This window comes from Pseudopodoces humilis, chromosome 29 (genome assembly GCF_049639895.1).
Source record: "Pseudopodoces humilis isolate 2021_Gansu_Grassland_sample_001 chromosome 29, ASM4963989v1, whole genome shotgun sequence".
NCBI lineage: Eukaryota > Metazoa > Chordata > Aves > Passeriformes > Paridae > Pseudopodoces > Pseudopodoces humilis.
This window is the reverse complement of record NC_142228.1, coordinates 4934014-4958471: the sequence shown is the minus strand read 5'-3', so window position 1 is coordinate 4958471 and position 24458 is coordinate 4934014.

The following is a 24458-nucleotide window of genomic DNA, read 5'->3' as shown; positions in this document are numbered from 1 at the left end:
TTGTTTCCCAAAATCCCGCCCTGAGGTGATTCTGGGGAGGGCCAGGCTGGACAGGTCTGGGAGCACCCTGGGACAGTGGAAGGTGGCACTGGATGGGCTTTAAGGTCCCTTCAGCTCAAACCATTCCACAATTCCATATTTTACATTAACTTTTCCCATCAGGGACTGTTTGAGGTTAACCCCAAAGTTGGATTCTCCCATTATTGGAGACATCCGATGGGAGAGGGATCAGGTGGGAACAGGGACATGGGGTTGGTTTAAATCCAGTGACTACTGACACAGCTTTTCCTGGGACTGAGGGGACAAAACATGGGAAACACAAAAACTTCCCCAATTTTAATCCAAATGAGATTGGCCTGGAGGGAATAGTTCATTTCCATAAGCTTTGTAAAACAAAAAAGTTCTGTTTGGAAGCCATGGGCTCCTTGCTTTGATTTCTTCTCAGGGAGAGTGACACCAGTTATCCCAAAGACTGGAAAAATTTTGGCTTTCATCCCAAATCCCGAACAAGAAACCATCTGGTTTTGGAGGATTTAGGATCTGAGTGTTGCTCCCAAGAAGAAGAAAGTCTGGCAAGGAGGGGCAGGTCAGAGGGGAGTGACTCAGAACTGCTGGGAGTTGGATCATGGCAAAAATCCTTGTGGGATTCCCATCATATCTAATCCAGGGGAGAGAGGGGACAGCCCTGATTTCCAGAGCTCTGTCCCATTCGTGATTCCCAGAGCTCTGTCCCATTCCTGATTCTCAGAGCTCTGTCCCATTCGTGATTCCCAGAGCTCTGTCCCATTCGTGATTCCCAGAGCTCTGTCCCATTCCTGATTCCCAGGGCTCTGTCCCATTCCTGATTCCCAGAGCTCTGTCCCATTCATGATTCCCAGGGCTCTGTCCCATTCCTGATTCCCAGGGCTCTGTCCCATTCCTGATTCCCAGGGCTCTGTCCCAGCTCTGATTCCCAGAGCTCTGTCCCATTCCTGATTCCCAGAGCTCTGTCCCATTCCTGATTCCCAGGGCTCTGTCCCAGCTCTGATTCCCAGGGCTCTGTCCCATTCCTGATTCTCAGAGCTCTGTCCCATTTGTGATTCCCAGAGCTCTGTCCCATTCCTGATTCCCAGGGCTCTGTCCCATTCCTGATTCCCAGGACTCTGACCCATTCCTGATTCCCAGGGCTCTGTCCCAGCTCTGATTCCCAGAGCTCTGTCCCATTCCTGATTCCCAGGGCTCTGTCCCATTCCTGATTCCCAGGGCTCTGTCCCATTCCTGATTCCCAGGACTCTGTCCTATTCCCACTTCCAGGCTCTTTCCCAGCCCTCAGCTCATGGAATTTTGCCTTTGCAGAGGGCTCAGCCTCCCACAGTTCCCACGGTGCCACAGGGAAGGAGCATCCCAGGGCAGCTCCCAGAACTCCTGCTGTACCCAAGCACAGGGAAACAGCAGAGGAGTCACTGCAGGGAGGTTGGATCCCACAGCAGGGGTTGATGGAAGTGGCTCACAGGGTGAGGTCAGGGCATGAGGAAAAGCAGGAGAAAGAGCCCCAGGATGTGTTTCCTCAGCTGGAATTACAACAGGATCCTGTGCCTTGGGAGAAGGGGAACAAGGAGAGGGCAGGAAGAACCAATTTTTTGGTTCACTGGCTCTTCTGGATGGGAAAGGAAAAAGCAAAAGTCATTTCAGGCCAAAGGAGGAGCTGCGTTTCCCTGTGTCCTAGTTTAGGGCAAATTAGGGAGGAAAACTCCAAATGGGGATTTCCCCAGGGAAATGCCCCTCCCCACCAACTGGTCTGGGAAAAGAAAAAAATTCCTTGGAGAGAAGTGGAAAAAGCTGTTTATTTAACAGAAATTGAATAATGTTAAATAATAAAACCTCTTGCTGTTCAATGGAATGGCAAGTCTAAGAAGAAAAGTCCTTTTCATGTGGTGTAGCTCGGCTCGCTCAGGTTCTTATCAGTCCCTCTGGCGCTGGAAAGCGCCGAGGCCCAGGCCCCGGTGGGTCACAGGCCTGAGCTCCCGGGGTTTGGCTGGGTGTTCAGTCCAGAGCAGGTTTGAACAGATCCAAGAAAAAAAGGAAAAAACAAAGGTCCAGGGAACTCCTCTGCCTCAGCTAGCTAAAACTAACTAAAAGCCAGAGAGAAGCTCTGTCCCGCTGTCTGTCCGTGCTGCAGACACCACAGTCCAGGAGCGGGATGTGTGGGAGTGATGTTTTTCTTTAACCCAAACTGCAGCTTCTTCTTCCCCCTCTCTTGTTCTCAGAGCCAGTCTTAAAGGTGCAGAACTTAATATATAACATAAACCAGACAATTGGGGATACCAGTATCATAAAGCCACTCTAGGACATTCCACCCCTTATCCCCATATCGTCAACTTATTATCAAAATTAATATATATATTTTTTTACTCTACAGCACATACATTATATGCAGACAAGGACATTCATTCATGATCTTCACTCAACAATCAGATCTCCTTGAGGTACACATTGTGTTGTTCCATCTTTCCAGCCATCCCCACAGAGCATTGGCTACCATCCATGAATCAGTGTAGAGGTAGAGCTTTGGCCACCTCTGTCTTTCAGCAATGTCCAGGGCCAGTTGAACAGCTTTGAGTTCAGCAAGTTGGCTTGATCCACCTTCTCCTTCAGTGGCCTCTGCGACCTGTCGTGTGGGGCTCCATACGGCTGCTTTCCACTTCCGGATCATCCCTACGATGCGACAGGAACCATCAGTGAACAGAGCGTAGCGTGTTTCTTCTGCTGGCAGTTGGTTGTACTGTGGAGCTTCTTCAGCCCGTGTCACTTGTTCCTGCTCCTCTTCATCAGTGAGACCAAAGTTTTCACCTTCTGGCCAGTCTGTAATTATCTCCAAAATCCCAGGGCGATTTCGGTTTCCAATACGCACGTGCTGCATGATGAGTGCGATCCACTTGCTCCATGTGGCATCGGTGGCATGGTGGATAGAGGGAACCTTTGCTTTAAACATCCACTCCAGCACTGGCAGTCGGGATGCCAGGAGGAGTTGTGCTTCTGTGCCAATCACTTCTGAGGCAGCTTGAACTCCTTCATAGGCAGCTAAGATTTCCTTCTCTGTGGGAGTGTAGTTGGCTTCCGACCCTCTGTAGCTTCGGCTCCAGAATCCCAGTGGTCGGCCTCGAGTCTCCCCAGGCACTTTCTGCCAAAGGCTCCAGGACAAGCCATTGTTCCCAACTGCAGAGTAGAGCACGTTCTTCACATCTGGTCCTGTCCTGACTGGGCTAAGGGCTACTGCATGAGCGATCTGCTTGATCTGAGCAAAGGCTTGTTGTTGTTCAGGGCCCCACTGGAAAGTGTTCTTTTTTCGGGTAACCAGGTAGAGAGGGCTCACAATCTGACTGTATTCAGGAGTGTGCATTCTCCAAAACCCTATGGCACCTAGGAAAGCTTGTATTTCCTTCTTGTTGGCTGGTGGGGACATTGCTGTGATCTTGTTGATGACATCAGTAGGAATCTGACGCCGTCTATCTTGCCACTTTACTCCCAGGAACTGAATCTCACGAGCTGGTCTCTTAACTTTGCTCTTCTTGATGGCAAAACCGGCTTTCAGGAGAACCTGGATGATTTTCTCTCCTTTCTCAAAGACCTCTTTAGCCGCCTTTCCCCACACAATGATGTCATCAATGTACTGCAGGTGTTCTGGAGCCTCACCCTTTTCCAGGGCAGCCTGGATCAGTCCATGGCAGATGGTGGGGCTGTGCTTCCACCCCTGGGGCAGTCGGTTCCAGGTGTACTGCACTCCCCTCCACGTGAAGGCAAACTGAGGCCTGCATTCTGCTGCCAGGGGAATGGAGAAAAATGCATTAGCAACGTCAATAGTGGCGTACCACTTCACTGCCTTGGACTCCAGCTCGTACTGGAGCTCCAGCATGTCTGGTACGGCAGCGCTCAGCGGTGGAGTCACTTCATTCAATGCACGATAGTCCACAGTCAGTCTCCATTCTCTGTCAGACTTGTGCACAGGCCAGATGGGGCTGTTGAAGGGTGAGTGGGTTTTGCTGACTACCCCTTGGCTCTCCAGCTCTCTGATCATCTTGTGCATGGGGATCACAGCATCTCGATTTGTCCTATACTGCCAGCGGTGCACTGTTGAGGTGGCAATTGGTCCTTGCTGTTCTTCCACTTCCAGGAGTCCTACTGTAGATGGGTTCTCGAACAGTCCAGGCAAGGTGTTCAATTGCTTGATGCTCTCTGTCTCTACAGCTGCTATCCCAAATGCCCACCTAAGCCCCTTTGGGTCCTTAAAATACCCGCTTTGGAGGTAGTCTATGCTCAAAATGCATGGAGCCTCTGGGCCAGTCACAAGGGGGTGTTTCTTCCACTCATTTCCAGTCAGGCTCACATCAGCTTCCACTAAAGTAAAGTCCTGTGATCCCCCTGTCACACCAGCAATAGAAACAGATTCTGCCCCCACATGTCTTGATGGGATTAGCGTGCACTGCACACCAGTGTCAACCAAGGCCTCATATTTTCATGGTTCTGATGTGCCAGGCCAACAAATCCACACAGTCCAAAAGACACGATTTTCCCTAGCCTCTACCTGGCTAGAGGCAGTGCCCCTCTAAGCCTGGTTATCCTTCTTTCCTTTGGGTATATGTCTTGGAGGTTCTTTCAAGGGAATCAGACATGTCATCATCATCATCATACTTGGCAGTTTGGCTACGGGCAACTGGAGTGGCTTTCTTTTTGGTGGAGTATTCCCCCTGAGTCTTGCTGTCTTTCAGTTCAAGCATCCGTTTTGCCAGAGCAGCAGTAGATTTTCCATCCCATCTTTTCATGTTTTCTCCACAGTCACGTAGGAAAAACCACAGCTCAGCTCGTAGCTTTTTCTCCCTATCGGGAGAATTTCTGCGTTGAGTACCAGGGCTCCTGGTCTGTACTGCTGAGACTGGAAGAAGGTCTTCCCTGAGTTTCTTGAAATTCTCCTCTATTTTGTCTTGGAAGTTTTGCATACATGTTTCCACAGCTGCAATTGTTGCCTGCATGGGGCCATGCACGGTATCTGCATATGCTCAGAGCTTCTTCGCCATATCCAGCACAGTCTCCTCCCGGTCATCCCGCTTCATTGTTGCTAAAGCAGAAGCGTATTCTTGTGACCCAAGTCAAACAAGTTTTCACCACATCACAGATGTGCATGGCACCAAGTCTGGATTTCTATTACCTAAGTCACCCACCAAGACAATCTCTACTATTGCCATTTCTCTCAAGCACTGAATCCCTTGTTCTATGGTTTTCCAACGAGTTTGCTGTATATAGAGATCATCTGCACACAGATATCTTTGTGCCACACTTCTCAGGACCCGTTCCAGAGACTATAAGGGTCAGCCCCCCTCATCATTCCTTGGTCAATAACCGGATCGTGTGACAGGGACCCCAGATGCCTCACTTCAGTGCCATCCAGAACTGTAGCCTCACCTGCAGCATCCCACAGATGGACTAACCAACTAATTATAGACTCATCAGGCCATTGAGTGTAATCCTTTCTCAGGCCACGAAGGTCCTTCAGGGAGAAAGGCTCACCAGTGTCTTCTGATTTTTGATCAGTTGCTGGTCTTGAGGGTCCTTCCCCCACATCACCATTATCATCATCTACTGGCCAATGGGTTTTGGTTTTGAATTTCATGCCTCTCGTGGTAGGAGGCAACAGACATTGGCTTAGGCTCACTGTCTGGTTTGGCTGCTGGCTTGGGCTCACTGTCTGGTTTGGCTGCTGGCTTGGCTGCAGCCTGAGTGACTGGGGTAGCTGCTGATTTATCTGCCTGCCCTACAGTATCTAGCACTGTGCGATAAGCACACTCTAGGGCCCAGCTTATTGCAATGAGATTTTTCTCCTTAGAATCATCATAGCAATTCTCTTCCAGATATTTCCCTACTTCATCTGGGTTCTGAATTTGTTCACGTGAAAATTCCCAGGCTGGGGGATCAGAAAATTCTTTCAGAGTCCGGCCCATTCTCTCCCATTCTCTACACCACTCAGGATTTCCCACACCTGAGTCTACTTCTGGGGCAGGGGTCTCGTTGGCTCCTCTGGATATCTCAGCCCTCACTCCAGAGATGTTGCAGACTATATAGAGGAAGCTTAACAGCTGAACTACCAGGAAAGTGACCAGGAAAGTGGTATCTTTAACACTCAGGGGAAACTGGATATTCTCAAAGAGGGACATAACAGATTCAAAGGAGAAGAAGGAAAGAAAAGGCTGAAAAGCCTCATCCCCTGTTCTTCCTCTAACAAACTGGGTGCAATTACCAATAAACTCCCAAAATGTGCTACTGGGACTGGGAGGCAGGGTCAGGAGAAGAAACCATAAGCCAAACATACCTGACAGAAACTTCAGTAGTTCTATAAACTTCCTATAAATCATTATCACCGAGCCCAGCACAATAACCATTCTAATCCGTGCCCCTATACTGTGAAAGAGGGCAAAGACAGGTATTAAAACCTAAAAAAATTCTAGGGACCAGATCCACATGAAGGCCTCCACCCCGAGAGACATTATGTATCCAAACAACATGGCTACTGACTGCTTTATCCCAATACAGAATAAATACAACCAAAAATACAACCAACAATCAGTACAGGTTTTCCACTTTCTCTTGTCCCTGTTCAGGTGCCAAAAACTGTATTTTGTCCTAGTTTAGGGCAAAATTAGGGAGGAAAACTCCAAATGGGGATTTCCCCAGGGAAATGCCCCCTCTTCACCAACTGGTCCGGGAAAGGAAAAAAAAATTCCTTGGAGAGAAGTGGAAAAAGCTGTTTATTTAACAGAAATTGAATAATATTAAATAATAAAACCTCTTGCTGTTCGATGGGATGGCAAGTCTAAGAAGAAAAGTCCTTTTCATGTGGTGTAGCTCGGCTCGCTCAGGTTCTTATCAGTCCCTCTGGCGCTGGAAAGCGCCGAGGCCCAGGCCCCGGTGGGCCACAGGCCTGAGCTCCCGGGGTTTGGCTGGGTGTTCAGTCCAGAGCAGGTTTGAACAGATCCAAGAAAAAAAGGAAAAAACAAAGGTCCAGGGAACTCCTCTGCCTCAGCTAGCTAAAACTAACTAAAAGCCAGAGAGAAGCTCTGTCCCGCTGTCTGTCCGTGCTGCAGACACCACAGTCCAGGAGCGGGATGTGTGGGAGTGATGTTTTTCTTTAACCCAAACTGCGGCTTCTTCTTCCCCCTCTCTTGTTCTCAGAGCCAGTCTTAAAGGTGCAGAACTTAATATATAACATAAACCAGACAATTGGGGATACCAGTATCATAAAGTCACCCCAGGACACCCTGGAATGAAACAATTCCTGTGAGTGCCCAGGGGGGATTTTGTTTTCCCAAATAAATAAAACAGGAGGAGATAGTGAATTAATTTTTTTCCACATCCTGAAGTTAAAGAGGGATTAGAGGTCAGTGGGAATGACCAGGAGGCTCCTGGGGATGTGGGAATTCCTTCCAGGGGGTTCCTGAGCCCAGATCCCAGCTGCCCAAGCCCATGATGGTGAGGGAGCTGCCCTGGGAGCAGGGAATGATGGACCAAGTCTCCAGATGCTGTAAAAATCGGGATACACACAAATATTTCCCAGCAGGACAAACCAGAGCCTCACACCTGGGACAGGTCACAGACTCAGCACTGAGGCCTCAAAGACACAACCACCACTGGAATTTGTGCACTAAAGCCAGGGGATTCATGGGGATGGGGTGGATTTGGGGAATATCACTGTGCTTTCCAGCTCTTCCCCTGGCTCCTTTTTCTGTTGGTGTTTCACTCAGACCTGAGCTGCTCAGGGATTTGTGAGCATCTCCAGCATTTCTGCCTCACCCTGGGCCCCAGCTCTGGCCTGCACTGGGGAGAGGAAATGATTATTGGAAATGTTTACTGGAAATGGTTATTGGAAATGGTTATTAAAAATGTTTTATTAAAAATGTGCCAAATTTAGGGAGCTTTTAGTGAATCTGTCCCAGTGAAACAGAGCCAGGCCTGGGGAGGGGAACACACATTTTATGGGCATTTAATTCTTGTTTAGGATTTTCAAACAACTTCTGGCAGGCTCAAGGATTGTTGGGATTCAGGGATTCCTGTGCTGAATATGTGGAATAAATTATTTGGCTTAATGAGGGTGGGAGAAAATGGCAGAGTTGGATGTTTCTGTCAGGTTTGGGTTTACCTTAATGGGAATTTTGTACAAATCCACTCAGGGTGGGGCTGGGATGTGCTTGGGCACCCTTTGGGAATGTCAGCACCTGGGATGAGGCTGGGGCTGTTCACCAAGACCAATTCCAGCTTTGTGGGAACACCCTCAGGAAGGACTAAATCCATGGAAAACCAAACATTCACTGGGAAGAATTAATTTCCCATGGATAAATCCCTCCCTTCGTGCCTCTCCTCCTGCCTGCAGCCTCAGATCCCCTTTTTGCCTGGTCCAGGCAGGCCCAGGGGGAGCCAAGCCCAGGGGTTGGAATTCCATTCCAGGGGATGGAATGTCCTCCCCAGGAGCTGCCCTGGCAAAGCTTCAGTCCCAGATCATCCCAGAGACCCCGAGCTCCGTTTGTCAGGGAATTTCTGAGGGCATTGGAGTTCAGAAATGGCAGCGTTCATTGGGATTTCAGCCCCTGTGACACGTGGGGGAAGGTTCTGGATGGCTGAGCATTTCCAGGCTCAACATTTCCACTAGAGGAGGTTTTCCCTGCTCCCAGAAGCCTGGATGGATTGTTTGCCAGAGGGAGGGATTGGTTACCTGCCGACTTGCCCAGAAAGTAGGCCAGGGTTTGTGTTTTCTCTGACTGCTGCAGGTGCAAAGAAAGCAGCCATTGTTTATTTCTGTTCCTGTGACTTCCCTGTGGAGCTTTTCCAGCCTCTTTTCCATGTACAGATGGACCAGGCCTCCAGTTAATCCCTAACTGAGCCATTGACACAAGGAATGAGGCCATTAAATAAGAATTAAGGATGTGCTTCCTACCTTTGGGGGAGTTTGGGATAGATTCCCTCATTTCTAATCTCCTTCCCTGTAATGTTCTCTCCAAAATCCTTCTCCCTGCATCTCAACTGAGCTTTGGATGACTCATAAAATTAATCCTTCCTGAGCAGCAAATCCCTTCCCCTCCAAGCTGGCATGTGAGGAGCTGTTCCTCACATTCCTGCCTCAGTCCCAGGTGTTCCTGGAGCAGGAATCTGTGTCCCAGAGGAGCTTTGGGTACAGATCCCATTCCCTGGGCACCCCAAACTGCCAGGCAGGGCTTTGATTCCTTATTTTAGTTTGTTTTGTTGGGGGAAGAAGTCAGGAATAGGGTCAGTGTCACCAGGACATCGCAGCAAGGTTGAGAGGTGACGTGTCCCATGGTCCAGAAGGACCTGGAGCTGCTGGAGTGACTCCAGAGGAGGCCATGGAGCTGCTCCAGGGCTGGAGCCCCTCTGGAGCCAGGCTGGGAGAGCTGGGAATGTTCACCTGGAGAGGAGAAGCTCCAGGGAGAGCTCAGAGCCCCTTGCAGGGCCTAAAGGGGCTCCAGGAGAGCTGGAGAGGGACTGGGGACAAGGGATGGAGGGCCAGGAGCCAGGGAATGGCTCCCAGTGCCAGAGGGCAGGGCTGGATGGGATATTGGGCAGGAATTGTTCCCTGGCAGGGTGGGCAGGCCCTGGCACAGGGTGCCCAGAGCAGCTGGGGCTGCCCCTGGATCCCTGGCAGTGGCCAAGGCCAGGCTGGACATTGGGGCTGGAGCAGCCTGGGACAGTGGGAGGTGTCCCTGCCATGGCTGGGGTGGCACTGGGTGGGATTTGAGGTCCCTTCCCATCCAGACCATTCCATGACTCCATGATCATTTTTCCAGATAGGTTTAGGACAGACCAGAGGGAAGATGCTCTCTGGCTGTGAATTTCTATTTGTGGTGGGAAAATCAGTCCTAAAAATGAACTGAAATGTAGAAAATTAAGAAAAGCAGAAACCTCTTTATGGACATTTCCCTTTCAAAATAATCATTCACTGGGAAGAAAAAAATTTTTCATCCAAAAAAAAAAGCCTTGAACAGACACTTTAGACCCATCCTCAATGTGAGAGTAAAACATGAAGAAGGGAAAATTCTGCAGCTAAAAATCCCCAGTTTTGGAAGCTGGGAAGCTCCTGGGAAGGGTTTGATCCCTCTCTTGGAGCAGAGGAAAAGAAGGGGGGTGACACTGTGGGATGGGGAATCAGGATTAGTGCCAAATGCAGATTAAGAAAAGTAAAGTTAATTTAATAATTCCGCTCTGTGAACCTCAGTGACAGCTCCATCTGAAACCTTCAGGAATAACTCCTGGAACACTGTTCTAAGCCCCAGGAATCCCTCTGAAGCCTTTTCCAGGGAAGCTGTTCTGACATTTTCCCAGGCAGCCACAGCTTCCCTGGGCTGGAGCAGCCCTGACCTGAAAGTCTCCCCAACCTTGTGCAAAGGGGCAGGAGAGGGAAGAAATGAATCCTCATTAAAAGAAATCTCATTTTTGCAGTGCTAAGAAGGCACATCCATGGAGCATTCCCAGACAAGGCTTTGGGATGGGCTGGGAATGATCCTTGCCCTGTGCTGGGCAGGTTCTGTTTGCTGTCAAACCCCTCCCCACTGCCAAAGGAGCCTTTGCGAGTGCTGTGGGAGAAAAGGCTTTTCCAACATTCCTCATCCCAGGGCATGCTGTGAACAGAGGGAATCTGGGGCTGGACCCAGCCACAGCCACTGATTTCATTAGGATATCATCAGGATTTCTTTGGCAAAATTCTGGAGACAAGGAACATCCTGGGTTTATTTTTACATTTGTTTCCTTCTTTTATTTCGTTTTCTTCAATCCTTCTATAAAACAATTCCTTGATTTTTTGGGAATGTCTGTTCCAAGGAGTCCCTGGGGACAGACCACCTTCATCACTGGTTTGGTACCTGAGTTTGTTTGTTTGTTCCATTTCTTTCCATTAAATTCTCTCTGATGCCAGGCAGGCAGAGCAGGATGAGGCTCCTCCTGCTGTGTGAGAGATTCCCGGGAGTCCCAAATAACGAGGAGAGGAGCAGATGCTTCAGGAGCCAATTACTGCCTGTCCTGAGCCAAGGTCACCAATATCCAAGTCCTTCCCTAACAAACCCAGGTTTTCCAAACCTTCCCATCTTGACCAGCCCCACCACTGCTCCTTCCTGGACCTGATGAGGAGTTTTCCAGGGCTTTCCCAATCCCTGATGGTGTCCCCTGGGGCTCAGGATGGGGGTTCCCCACAGGTTTCTCCAGCCACAGGAACCTTTCCTTGCTGGGATTCTGTGGAACAGAGTCAGCCCCAGGGATAGGAAACATTCCTGAACTGGCTGGGATAAACCTCCTAATTAGCACCTCATTCATTAGTGATTGACTTCCTTCAAATGCAATAGAAGTCAAGGATGGGAGAGCTGGAGGTGTTCAGCGGAAAAGCTCCAGGGAGAGCTCAGAGCCCCTTCCAGAGCCTAAAGGGGCTCCAGGAGAGCTGGAGAGGGACTGGGGACAAGGGATGGAGGGCCAGGAGCCAGGGAATGGCTCCCAGTGCCAGAGGGCAGGGCTGGATGGGATATTGGGCAGGAATTGTTCCCTGGCAGGGTGGGCAGGCCCTGGCACAGGGTGCCCAGAGCAGCTGGGGCTGCCCCTGGATCCCTGGCAGTGCCCAAGGCCAGGCTGGACATTGGGGCTGGAGCAGCCTGGGACAGTGGGAGGTGTCCCTGCCATGGCTGGGGTGGCACTTTAAGGTCTCTTCCCACCCAAACCATTCCAGGATTCTCTGAACTTACCTCTTTTTTCGAGTGGGATTTTATATCTCTGGATTTGGTCTTCCCCCAAAGGTTTTAGGTTAGTTATAAAACATCCAGAGGTGGTTGTGGCTGAGGGACTTCCCAGGATAAATCTCTGCTGTTCCTCTGCTTGAATGAAGAAATCTGAGCTGGGGATGCTGAAGGTCCCTCTCAGCTCGTTGTTCCTCTAAAACTGTGATGCTGTCCCTTCCTCCACAAAATCACATCAACTCCTGTTTCCTGATGCTCCTGGAATGGGCTGGAGCTGAGGGAGCTGGAAAGGGGCTCAGCCTGGAGCAGAGGAGGCTCAGGGGGCCCTTGTGGCTCTGCACAAGTCCCTGGCAGGAGGGGACAGCCGGGGGGGTCGGGCTCTGCTCCCAGGAGCAGGGACAGGAGGAGAGGGAACGGCCTCAGGCTGGGCCAGGGGAGCTCAGGGGGGATATTGGGGAAATCTGTTCATGGAGAGGGTTACCCAGCCCTGGCCCAGCTGCCCAGGGCAGGGCTGGAGTCCCCATCCCTGCAGGGATTTAAAGCCCTGTGGATGTGGCACTTGGGGACAGGGGTCACTGTGGACTCGGCAGTGCTGGGGAATGTTGACTCCGTGATCTTAAAGGTCTTTTCCATCCTGAACAACTCCAAGGCTCTGGAGCTCACACTCAGTTCAGGTAACCAGGATGCAGCAGCCAAAGTCTCAAGGCTGCAATTTCTCCTCAACCCAAAATAGTCAAACATATGCAGGGAGAAAGAGCTCCAAATAAACAAACCCACAATCTGCTCCTACAAAAATATCTTGGAATGTGCACAACAGACTGGGATCCCTCAGGGCCTTCCCAGCACTGCTCAGGGTTCCAGTGGTAACGGCTCTGAGCTGGGACAGATTTGCAGCCCTAAAAAACCTGGAGCTGTAGTAATTACTGACTCTGTGCTTGAAGTGGGAATAGCTTTGCATGGAATTCTATTTTCCATTCTTTCCAAATGACAGCAGACACAGTGACAGTTCCAGCTGTTTATTTTGGGAAGACAGGAGATTTTAAAGGCGGTTGTAGGTGCAGGGATGGGGAAATGTGACCTCACCTTTGTGGAAAACCAAACGAAACCAAACCAAACCAATCCAAACCAAACCAATCCAATCCAAACCAAACCAAACCAATCCAAACCAAACCAATCCAAACCAAACCAATCCAAACCAATCCAAACCAAATCAAACCAATCCAAACCAAACCAATCCAAACCAATCCAATCCAAACCAATCCAATCCAAACCAAACCAATCCAATCCAAACCAATCCAATCCAAACCAATCCAAACCAATCCAATCCAATCCAAACCAATCCAATCCAAACCAATCCAAACCAAACCAATCCGAACCAAACCAATCCGAACCACACCGAACCGAACCGAACCGAACCAAACCAATCCAATCCAAACCAAACCAAACCAAACCAAACCAAAGCACTCCCTGCTCTTTAACTTCCAATGGCATCCAGCTGGGGCAGCAAAATCCTTGGAATTAACCCCCAGGATGGCCCCTGGAAATGCTGTTTGCAGGGTCAGGGAGGCTCCACCTTCCATCTCTGAAAAGCACGGGGAGTGTTTGAGTCACTGAAATAAAGCCAGCAGAGAAACAGAGCCTGGGCCTCCAGGGCCATGGCCAGGGAGGAGCAAATTCCAACACTGATAAATTCCAGGTATCAGTGAGTGTGTGGAGTGTGAAGGGGAGCTCGTCCAGGGATAATGTAATGATCTGTAATAATCTGGGAAAGGAGTGACATCGAGCCCAGGGAGGATTGCTGCCACTGAGCCGTGCTTCCCAAAATTCCTTTTTCCCAGGAAACTGCAGCAACTCCATTGCTTGAGGTGCTGAGGAGCCAATTCCAAGGCCAGGAATGTGGTCCTAGAGATTGCTGCCCTGGACAGGGTGAATTCCGACAATTCCTTCTCCACCAGGAAATGCGGATTTACCAAATGCACAGCTTTGACTTTAAGTTGGGTTTGCTAAATGATGTCCTCAAGTCCTGCACATGGTTTGGGGTTGGAAGTCTCCAAGCAGGAGTGCACTCAGGGGCTGGAAATGCCACGGTTCAACCCCCAGGCACGAATTTAGAGTCCAGCTCCAGATTCCAGGCTTGGTAACAACAGCACCAACCTCCAAATGTTCCTTTTCCACAGTGGCTGCAAGTTCAGGGGGGCTGGAGAAGTGTCTTCATCCTTTTATTTTTGGATGAAGCTCTTTCAGCCCTGGCTATTTAAACCCAGCAGGGACCCTGAGCTCCATCCCCAGATCCTCCCTGCCTCCCTCAGGATTTGATCTCCAGGATTTTAGCAGAAGGGCTACATTCAAATAATGCATTAAAGGTCTTTCCATACCCATCTTTTATTGTGCAAGCTGAAGCTGCTGTCAGGGTAAAGAGTGAGGGAATATGAAGAAATCACTTTTCTCTGGCAGGAATTTGATTCCTTTTCCTCTCCCCTGGCTCCCCAGAGCAGCAGGAAGAGGCTTTGGGAATTACCAGGCTCAGAATACGCCTGGAGCCTCAGGAGGAGCAAGGTCAGGTAGGGAACATCACTAATCCCTGCTGGAAATTACAACCATTTCAGGCTGCCTTCTTTTCCTGGAGATTTTTGCCAGGTGTGAGGAGCTCTGAAAAGGTGGAGGGGAATTCAGGGCTGAGTTTCCAACAGTTTTCCTCAGCCTTTGGGCATCAGAACAGTCCCAGACCCCTCAGGATCCTGCAGAGTCTTTGGATGAGCCTTTTCCAGCCTCCAAAAAGGACATCAGCAGCAACATCAACCATAAAACCAGGGAATCATGGAATGGTCTGGGTTGGAAAAAAATCCATGGCAGGGACACCTCCCACTGTCCCAGGCTGCTCCAGCCCCAGTGTCCAGCCTGGCCTTGGGCACTGCCAGGGATCCAGGGGCAGCCCCAGCTGCTCTGGGAATTCCAGCCATCCTTGAAGACAGGAATTCCTTCCCAGTATCCCATCTAACCCTACTTCCTTTAAATCCTGAACCTTGCAGGGTGCCTGGAACAGTTCCTGTGGCTGGGCATGGACCCCAAATCAACCCTCACATGGAAAAAGAAATAAACAAATCCAGCTCTTCCTGCATCCCAATCCCTTCCTGATGTTTTCCAAAGCAGCAAGGAGGAGATCAGAGGTTCAGGGAAGAGATTCCATCAAGCCCAGTAACAGTGGCACAAATTCCAGCAGAGAAGGAGCCAAAGCCAGGGGAAGGATCATTTGCCAGAGGAACCCTGGTTGGGATGTTGGGAAGTCAGAGCTGGGAAGGAGGACGGAGGGGGTTTGCTGGGAAGGCCCAGGGAGAGATGGAGCCAAGGCAGGAGGATGAGGAAGTGTGGAGGAGGGAAAGCTCCAGCTGGGAGTGGGTGAGCAGGGACAAACAGGGACAAACAGGGACAAACAGGGACAAACAGGGACATTGTTTGCAGGCCTTTTTAGCCAGCCAGGAGCTGTAAAAGCCCTGCTGCAGTCCTCAGGATTTCCCTGTTTCTCGGCTCCGTGGGTTTGCTTCCCATTTCCCGGGATGCAGGGCCATGGCAGCCTGTCCAATGCAGGGAGCTGACAGTGACCCACCCCAGATTTAGCAGATCCTTTACTTACTGCAGTGCTGGGAAAGCCCAGCTCAATGTTTTCTGTCAGGAATTCCTGTTTTGTAGAAACTCTGCTGAGTTTTGGGATGGTTGGCAATTAAGCTTTTTTTTGGGAAGAAGTCTCCAAACTTCCCAAGCTTCCCATTTCCCCCTTCTGGAGGAAAGACTGACTTTGGCAAGGAGCCAATTCTCTTTTAAGAAAGAGTTTTCTGGAAGGGAAATGGGAATGGCAGCATTTCATCCTGACAGAGCCAGGCTTCAGGCTTTAAGTGCCCCCAGAACTGGATTTCAGAACAAATGTGCTCTGGTGATTCAGGCTGCTGCAGGGACAGCTGCACCTGCATCCCAGGCTCCTCCCAGAATCCCAGACCGGTTTGGGTGGAAGGGACCTCCAAGGCCACCCAGTGCCAGCCAGGACACCTCCCACTGTCCCAGGAGCCCCTGCCTGGCCTTTTGTCATTGATCCAGCCAGAGACTCCGGTGCAGCCATGGATTTATCCTGGGATTGTGCAGCCTGGATTGCCAAGCCCCGGGCAGGGCTCCTCCTGCAGGGAGCAGCTCAGGACAGGAGGAGAGGAGAACCCTGGGCTGTTCCTGGGGATGGATCCTGGAGGGTCCCACCTGCCCTGCCCCAGGGCTGGGATCAATCCATGGATTAGAGGGATCACCCCGAGCTGTCACCTCTGATCTGAGCATTCCAGAAATCTAATGGAAAGGAAAGAACCTCAAGCCTCCAGAGCCATCTCAGGCAATGTTTGATCCCTGAGCTCAGAGTCACGGCTTGATTGGAGCAGGGATTAATTACAGGATTTATCTTCCCTGGCTTTCCCTGCACTTCCTCATTAACATTTACAGCGGGATCCTGGTCCAGGACCAGGCTCCAACTGCTGGAAAAATACCTGTGGTTATTAAAACTGAGCCTAATTGTGCTGGAGCCACCCATGTGAGTTCACAGCTGCTGCTGAAGCTGAGAAAGGATTCTCCTCCTGCAGCAGCTTTGCTGGGAGCAGGCACAAAATGGGAATTTTGCTAATTCCAAGCCCACAACTTTTTATGAGATTTCAGCTGTGGTTGCAGCTCTGAGTGACCCCAGGTGCTGACCCCGACCTGTTTTGGAGCCATCAGGCACCTGCAAAGCCAAAACTAAACCAGGTTTAAATCACAGAGCTCCAATTCTCCCCAGATTCAGGGGCACAGAGCACTGGATATGGAAAAACCACTGGATACTGGACTGACAGCTGATTGCAAAATTATCTTACTTGTGATGGTGGTGAGGGTGTTTTCCTCCTTGATGAGGAAAACACACTAAAATTGACACACTAAAAATGTGTCACCACTGTCCACACACAGAGAGATTTTGTCCTTAAATCTTTGTCCTGAATTCCTTGTCCTGGGCTCTGTAAGATCTCATTCCCAGAGGGGCTGTGAGTGCTGGGATTTGCCCTGAGCAGAAAACCCTGGAATCATGGAATGGTTTGGGTTGGATGGGCCTTAAGGCTGAGCCAGTGCCACCCCTGCCATGGACACTTCCCAATCTCCCAGTTTCTCAGGAACCATCCACGGCTCTGATGTAGAAGAGTCTGGATTTTCCCTCAGATTTTGTGCTCATTCCTGGATTCCATTCCCAAGGCTGTTGTGTGTGTGAGGGGCAGCACCTCAGACATTCCCCGTCTTCCCTGCAGAATTCCATCTCTTATTCTCTCACCTGGAGCTGCTTCCCTTCAACTGCAGCAAAGGCTGCTCAGGTTTGTAAGGGAAAACCTGGCAAACCCAGGAAATCCCGGGGCCATCCTGTGAAAACTGCTGTAAAAATGTCATTTCCTGCACTTGGGGCAGATAGCCAAACCTGGAATGCTGCAGATGGGCAGAGTTCTTTCCAAAATGTGTTGAGGTGTGAGCAGTGTCAGATCCCACTGATGACTCCTGATTGCTGCTTTTCCTCTGGAATATCAATCCCTCCCCCCAGGAATCCAGGACTCAGTTTCCCCAGAGTGCTGGGAAAAGCTGGGATCGGGCCAGGCTGTCCCAGGGAGCTGTGAGTGATGGATCTGGGCTTTGAGGGTCTAAATGATCTCTGCAGGATGCATTTGTTGTCCTTTGGAGCTGTAAAGCCCTTCCTGAATGGAGATGGATTTGATCCGGAGAGTTCTTCCCACAAAGCAAACAAAACACAGAATTTCAGCTGAAATTCAAAGGTGTTGGAGTTTTGTCTCAAGCTTTAGAACACAAAAAATGCCTCCCCTGGGATGTCAGTGCCAAGCTCTGTCTGGAAAGGATAAAGGAGAGGTTTGATCCTTTGTAATCCGTGCTTGGGAGGAGGAGGAGGAGGAGGAATCCCCTTTTGGGATAGAGGGAGAGGCAGAAGCCACAAAAGGCCCTTGCAGGGCTGGGTTTGGATCCCTGGTGCCAAAATCCTGGCAAGGGCTGAGCAGATTGACCCCAGCTGCAAAAGAAAACCCCTCCCTTCCAAGCCTGGGGGAAAGAGGCAGGAGCAGTCCCAGCGTCCAAATCCAAAGGGAAACACAACCGCTGAGGGGAAAAAAGGAACTTTTCCCAGTGTTTGGGCAGGAATGAATCCCTGAGGTGTCTGGAGTTCCTGAGCAGCTTTTCCCTTTTCCTTGCCACTGGTTCTGCTCAATCAAGGGGGACTGAACTTCCTTAGGCTGGGGTGGAAAATCTAATTAAGAGTTCTCTGAGCACCTGGAATGGAGATTGTGCATCCAAATGTGTCTGTTAAAAGATCCTGGAATGGTTTGGCTTGGGAGGGACCTCCCAAAGCCCCTTCAGTGCCACCCCTGGGACACCTCCCAGTGCCCCAATGTCCAGCCTGGCCTGGGACACCACCAGGGATCCAGGGGCAGCCACAGCTGCTTTGAGAATTCTATTCCAGCCCTTCCCCACCCTCCCAGGGAAGGATTTTTCCATACAGCCAACCAGAATTTCCCCTCTGGCAGTGGGATCCCATTCTCCTTGCCCTGTCACTCCAGTTCCCAATCCACAGTCCCTCTCCAGCTTTTGGGGCTCAGGGCAGGCCCAGGGCTCTCAGGATCTTGCAGTGCCTTTGGATGGGCTTTTCCAGCCTCCAAAAAGGATTCTGGCAGCAATGTTAACCATCAAATCAGGGAATCCTGGAATGGTTTGGGTGGGAAGGGACCTCAAATCCCACCCATTCCCACCCCAGCCATGGCAGGGACACCTCCCACTGTCCCAGGCTGCTCCAGCCCCAATGTCCAGCCTGGCCTTGGGCACTGCCAGGGATCCAGGGGCAGCCCCAGGGTTGGGGCAGGGTCTCGTCCCCTCCTGGCCGGGAGCGATCCCAGGATTGGAGCCGGGATGCAGCTCCAGGGAGTCCTGAGCAGCTCGGAGCCTTTTCCCCGTCCCAGCTGAGCCGCAGTGGGATGTGCAGGACCGGGAGCCGCTGGAGCAGAACCAAAGGCTCTGCCGGGGAAGTGAAAGAGGCACTCGGGAGTGAAGCAGCGTTAATTACCGCATGCAAATGAGCCCCGCCCGGGCTGCTCAGCGCCCTCCTCATTTGGAAGCAGCTCAGAAGTAAAAATGAACTCTCAGCTTCTCCTCGTGCAATTAGGGCTGTGTGAGAGACTCATTAATCAGCGCAATTAGCGAGGCTGCTGCCGCTCGGGAATCAAAGGGCTCGGGGGGAGCGTTGGATGAGAGATCTCCAAAGCTTTGCGGGGATCTCCCATCCCGGCTCCTCTGGAATGCCCCAGGACGAGGATTTCAGCTCACCTCCCGCTGCTCCCTGCGGGAAGGGTGACAGGGAATGTGGGAATGATGCTGCCAGCAGCAGCCCGGGTCACCTCGGCAGCAGGAATACAGGGAACGAGTGGAAAATCAGCACGAGCTCTACAAAACACACCCCAGAAATGCAGGGAATGGCTGGGAAGATCAGGATGGTGTCTATAAAACCCTTTCTCCCCCAAAACCTGAGCTACAGAGGTTGAGGAGGATCTGGGGATTATCCTCCCTTTTACAGTGCTAGAGGAAATCTCCCGATCCAGCTCCTTCAGGACTCCTCTGGTGACGCTGAAGTGGCACAAAATCTCAGTATTGCTTTCTCAGGCCTTTCCTGCAGCAGGAAGAGCTTTCCCATCACTTTGTCCTGCTTTATCCACCAAGAATTGCTGGCCTGGAGCACTGCCCAGGGCAGGCTCTGCACCATCACTGAGAGGCCAACGGGGTCTGGGAACAGCACAGGAAAGCTCCTTGAAATATTTGACCAAATCTCATTGTCTCAATTCTTTTGAAATTCTCAATTCTCCAAAAAAAAAATAGAGATTTAACAGCAGCAAATTCTCCCTGTGTGAATTCCAGCCTCGCACACACAAGCAAAACATCAGGGGAAAAATGTAACAAATAAATCTCTCTTTGGGTAGAAAACTCCTCAAGCTGTAGTTCAACTGTGATTATAGAAAATACTTGGCATGAAGATGGGATATTTCATATTAGGACAAATGAAATGCTCCCCTTAACTAAAAGTGAGGGGGTTTTGCACTTTATGATTGTGAAAAAAAAAATTTAAAAAAAAAATCAAAAATTTGAAATTCAAGTTGACCTGGAACAATTTCTTGTTTGTTTGCATGTTTGAAATTGTCAGTGAGGCAAAAAAATCAATTATTTCCAGAGTTCTACCTGGGCTGTGCCTGCCCAGAGGATGGGAAGAACAACATGACTGGCTGAACCCTGCCAGGAAATGGGGATGCTGCTCCAGTTGGGAATCCAGGGGGAGTTACAAACTGCAGCTGGAGTTTGTTTCCAGGGTGAGCCTCATCTGGAAGTCACCATCCCCTGGTTCAGGGAATCAGGGAATATCCTGAGCTGGAACAGACTCACAGGGATCTTCCACCTCAATCCCCAGCTCTGCCCAGACCCCCCAACAACCCCACCCTGTTCATCCCTGGAGCGCTGTCTAAGCTCTCCTGGAGCTCTGGCAGCCTCGGGGCCGCGACCATTCCCTGGGGAGCCTGGGCAGTGCCAGCACCTCTGGGGGAAGAGCCTTTCCCATTCCACATCCATCCCGTATCCACCCCACATCCATCCCACATCCACCCCACATCCATCCCACATCCATCCCAAATCCATCCCACATCCCTCCCACATCCCTCCCACATCCCTCCCGGTCCCCACTGGCTGCAGGCTCTGTCCAAGGGCCCAGATCTCAGCCCGGGGCCATCCCTTGGGACAGTTCCTGTCCCACTCTCCCATTCCCCAGCAGGGCCAGCAGGAGCTGATTTCCCTGTCCCGTTATTTCCATGGCCCCTCGGAGCTCCGAGAGGATCGAAATCCTTCTGTTCCCTCCCCAAATGTGACAACCTCGGCTCGCACACGGGGGGCGGCTGTGACCTCCCTGCTCCGGCTCTCCCGGGAGAGCAGGCGGGATGGAAATGTCAGCCCAGGGCAGGAATTGCTGAGCGCAGCCCCCACAGTCAGAGCTGGGGGCGGGGGGAGGCAGAATTCATTCCTGGAATCCTAAAGCTGCCAGAGCAAGAGCGGGGTTTAGGATTTACTCCCTGAATCCCAGAGCAGGAGCAGGGAGTGGGAGAGGATTCCATCGCAAGGAGCTGCGGAGGAGGGGTCAGAGTGGGAAGGGCAGGACCCCTCTCCTCGGGATACCTCCGGGATACCTCTGGATGGCCTTGGGAAACCTCTGGGACACCCCTGGGACCCTTCAGGCTGACGGGGCCACACAGGCAGGGACAGGGCCGGGATTTGAGGCTCGGCCGGAGCTCTCCGCTCCCAGAGCAGCAGGAATTGTGCAGGGAGGGGAGCAGGTCCTGCTGCTGCTGCAGGAATTGCAGGAAAGCTGAGTCAGCTTTGCTCATCTCCAGGACCCAAAGCAGGACCAGCCCCAGGAGCTGCAAGGAGCAGAGGAGCAGCAATGGAGGCATCCCCAAAAACCTCTGTCCTTCCATCTCTGGAATTCTGTCAGCTCCGTCCATCCCTGCCTGCTGGACCTCCTGCTTTTCCCTTTTCTTCTCTCCTGAGCTCCTGACCCTCAGCATTGTGCGGAGGTGACCTCAAACCTCAAGGCTCAGAAATGGAAAGGAAAGGGAGGTTTACTCATATTTATTCCCACCTGAGGGTGATTCTGTAATGTTTGGCCGCTGCCCAGGGCAGAGGGAGCAGATTTCTGCTGTTCTCAGTGGGATAATCCCAGAATCCCGGATGAGGCTGAGCTGGAAGGGCCCCAGAAGGCTCCTGAAGGCCCGTGCTGGGATCTGGTGTTTGGCTCCACCACACCTGGATCATTCACAGATGTTTGGGGGGTGGGGGTTTATCCCTATCTGAGCATTCCTCACCTCCTCATTAAACAATCTTCCCATCCCTGCTCCTGCAGAGCTCCAGCTATGGGTGAGCTCCACTTCTCCCTGGAGATGCTTTGCCCTTTGCACACAGCAGCTTCACTCCAACCTCATTCCTTCAAAACCAGCCTCATTCCCGCTTTCCAAGGACCCTTTTTCCCTCTATTGCCCCCCTCCCTTTCCCTCTCCCTCTGTTCCATGTGGGGGCACTGAACCTGTCCCTGATCCCTGGAAATTCAGAGTCCGGGGGCTCTGTCCTGCCGAGGCCAACCCAGAATTTCCCACAGTCACCCCTTGGCAGGAGTAACCAGCAAGGAATCCTGTCCCTTGGGAGAGAGGAGGTGTGGGATGGAGCCTCTCTGTGAGTCCCTGTTTCCCTCCACAAGGCAGCAGCATTTGGGATGGATTCCCATGGGATCCATGTTTTCCAGGCTTTTCCCTGGCTGTTGTGAGCTCCGTGGTGTCTGAAGGTCTCCATGGGGTGCTCAGAGCCACATGTTGGACTTGAACTTCCAGGTCTTTTCCCACCTAAATGATCCAAATTTTCTGTGTCTCAGGGCAGTGTTTGTGTTCAAATACACCCTGAAAATTCCCATTCCTGCCCCTTTGGAGGCCATTCCACTGTTTCCAGAAGCTCAGCGCTCCCTGAAGGAGCTGCTGCTTCAACTCCTGCCCAATGCTGGGACAAACAACTTCTGCCGTGAGGAACAGCCTCTCCTGATGGGATTCCTCAGCCCCTCCTTCCCAGATGGAATGGGCTCGGGGCCCTGGAGCAGGGCAGGAGTTCAGCTGCCCCCCAGCAGCCACCAGAAATTCCATTTCCTGCCAAGGCCCTGAGCTAAACCCTTCCCGTAAACGCTCGGCATTCATTGATGGATAAATCATGGATTAGGGATGAGGGAGGGGAGGAAGAGGTGGGAATGCATCTGAGGGAATCCCTGGAGAAGGAAACTCCCCCCTGCTGCATCACCTTCACTCCCAGGGCCAAGGGAAGGGAAAAAGGGAGCCCAGGGAAGATTTGGGCTGCAGTGATGAAGTGATGCCTTCTCCTTTCAGCCCTCAGGGACTGCTGAAGGATAATAGACAGAAATTCCCAAGGAAATATTCCTTTTCCCTCTTTTTCTCGTTTTGAGCTTAAAAAGTCTGACTTCAGTCATCAGAGGAGCAGGACAGTGCCAGCAGCTCATCCTGCACTTCCTGCAGGAAACTGAGGCTGGTCCCTTCCCTGCCGGAGTCACAGCTTGCTCCAGCTGCACCCCAATTTCCAGGAGCCAAAACCTCCCTGATTTTTTTCCACCACTGACTTTATTCTCCCCCTTTATTCCAGGGGTGTGTCCAGCTCTTGTCCCTGGAGCTTTGTCTGTCCTGAGTGGGAATTTCTCTGAAGATTCCCACATTTTTGCAGGGCTTTAATATGGAAGAAAAAAATGTGAGGGACAAAGTACACGGGGGAATGGCCTTGAGCTGAAGGAAGGAAGGCTTGGATGGGATATTGGGCAGGAATTGTTCCCTGGCAGGGTGGGCAGGCCCTGGCACAGGGTGCCCAGAGCAGCTGGGGCTGCCCCTGGATCCCTGGCAGTGCCCAAGGCCAGGCTGGACATTGGGGCTGGAGCAGCCTGGGACAGTGGGAGCTGTCCCTGCCATGGCAGAGGTGGCTCTGGGTGGGATTTGAGGTCGCTCCCAACCCACCCAAACCATGCTGGGATTCTGGAGCAATGAAAAATCTCAGGCTCAACAAATTGCCTCCTCCTCTGACCAATTCCACCCCTAATTCCAGGCTGGAAATGCTCCAGGATGATCCATGGAGACCCTGCCTGCTGGGGAAAGGCAGTGGAACAGTTTTGGGGATGTTTAAATTCCTTTGTCAGAAGAGCTGGAGAATGGAATTCCAAAATGGATCCATGTCTAGACAAAGCAAATCCATTTGATGTGAGGAATTGCTTTTTGCAGGAATTTCCATGCCTGCTTCTCCCCATCCTGGTGTGGGAATCGCTCCTGCTCTGCCTCCCAGGACACCCAGAAGCGCTCAGAGCCCTGGGGTTGATTTTTATTGCAGGAGACAATTTCTTTGGGGTTGTGGATGCAGGGGAGCAGCAGCTGCAGCCTCCCATGCTGCTTTTACAGGGAAAAGCCATTTCTGCAGGACTCTGGCCCCGTCTCCTCCTCCCTGTGTCCGTGGCCTATGGATGTGTTCCCTCCACAGCAGAGGCACCTCAGAATCTCCATTTATTATTCATTTGTTTGTGTTTCTGGCTCTGATCTTCAGTGCTGGCAGTAAAGGCCATCCAGAGCAATTCCTTCTCTCCTCCTCATCCTCCTCTCCCTTCCTGGGCTGTGTCACCTGCTCCCTGCAGGCTCTGCTCCCACGGGTGCTTTGGGAATTGCATTTTCCTTATGGATCAGGGAGAGATTGGAGGGAAAGCAGGAATTCTTCCTGAGAGCCTGAGGGAGATTCCCTTCTCCTGGGTCATTCCTGAGAGGTCTTGGTGCTCCTTGGGCAGTCAGGAGCTCTCACTGGAGTGTGGGATCCCATCCCTGGATGTCCAGGGAATATTTCAGACCCAGCCTGGTCCTCAGCCCCTGAAGGTCCTGGGTGTGGCAGGACAGGGATTTTGGACAAAGAACCCCAAACTGCTGGATTTTAGCAGATTGTGCTGCCCCAGGGGAGCTCCCAGGGGAAGCTCAGAGTGCCCAGACTGAGGCAATCCCATGGGATCCCGTGATAAATGGGTCAATCCCGTGGGAGAACCTCCAAATGCTTCCCTTG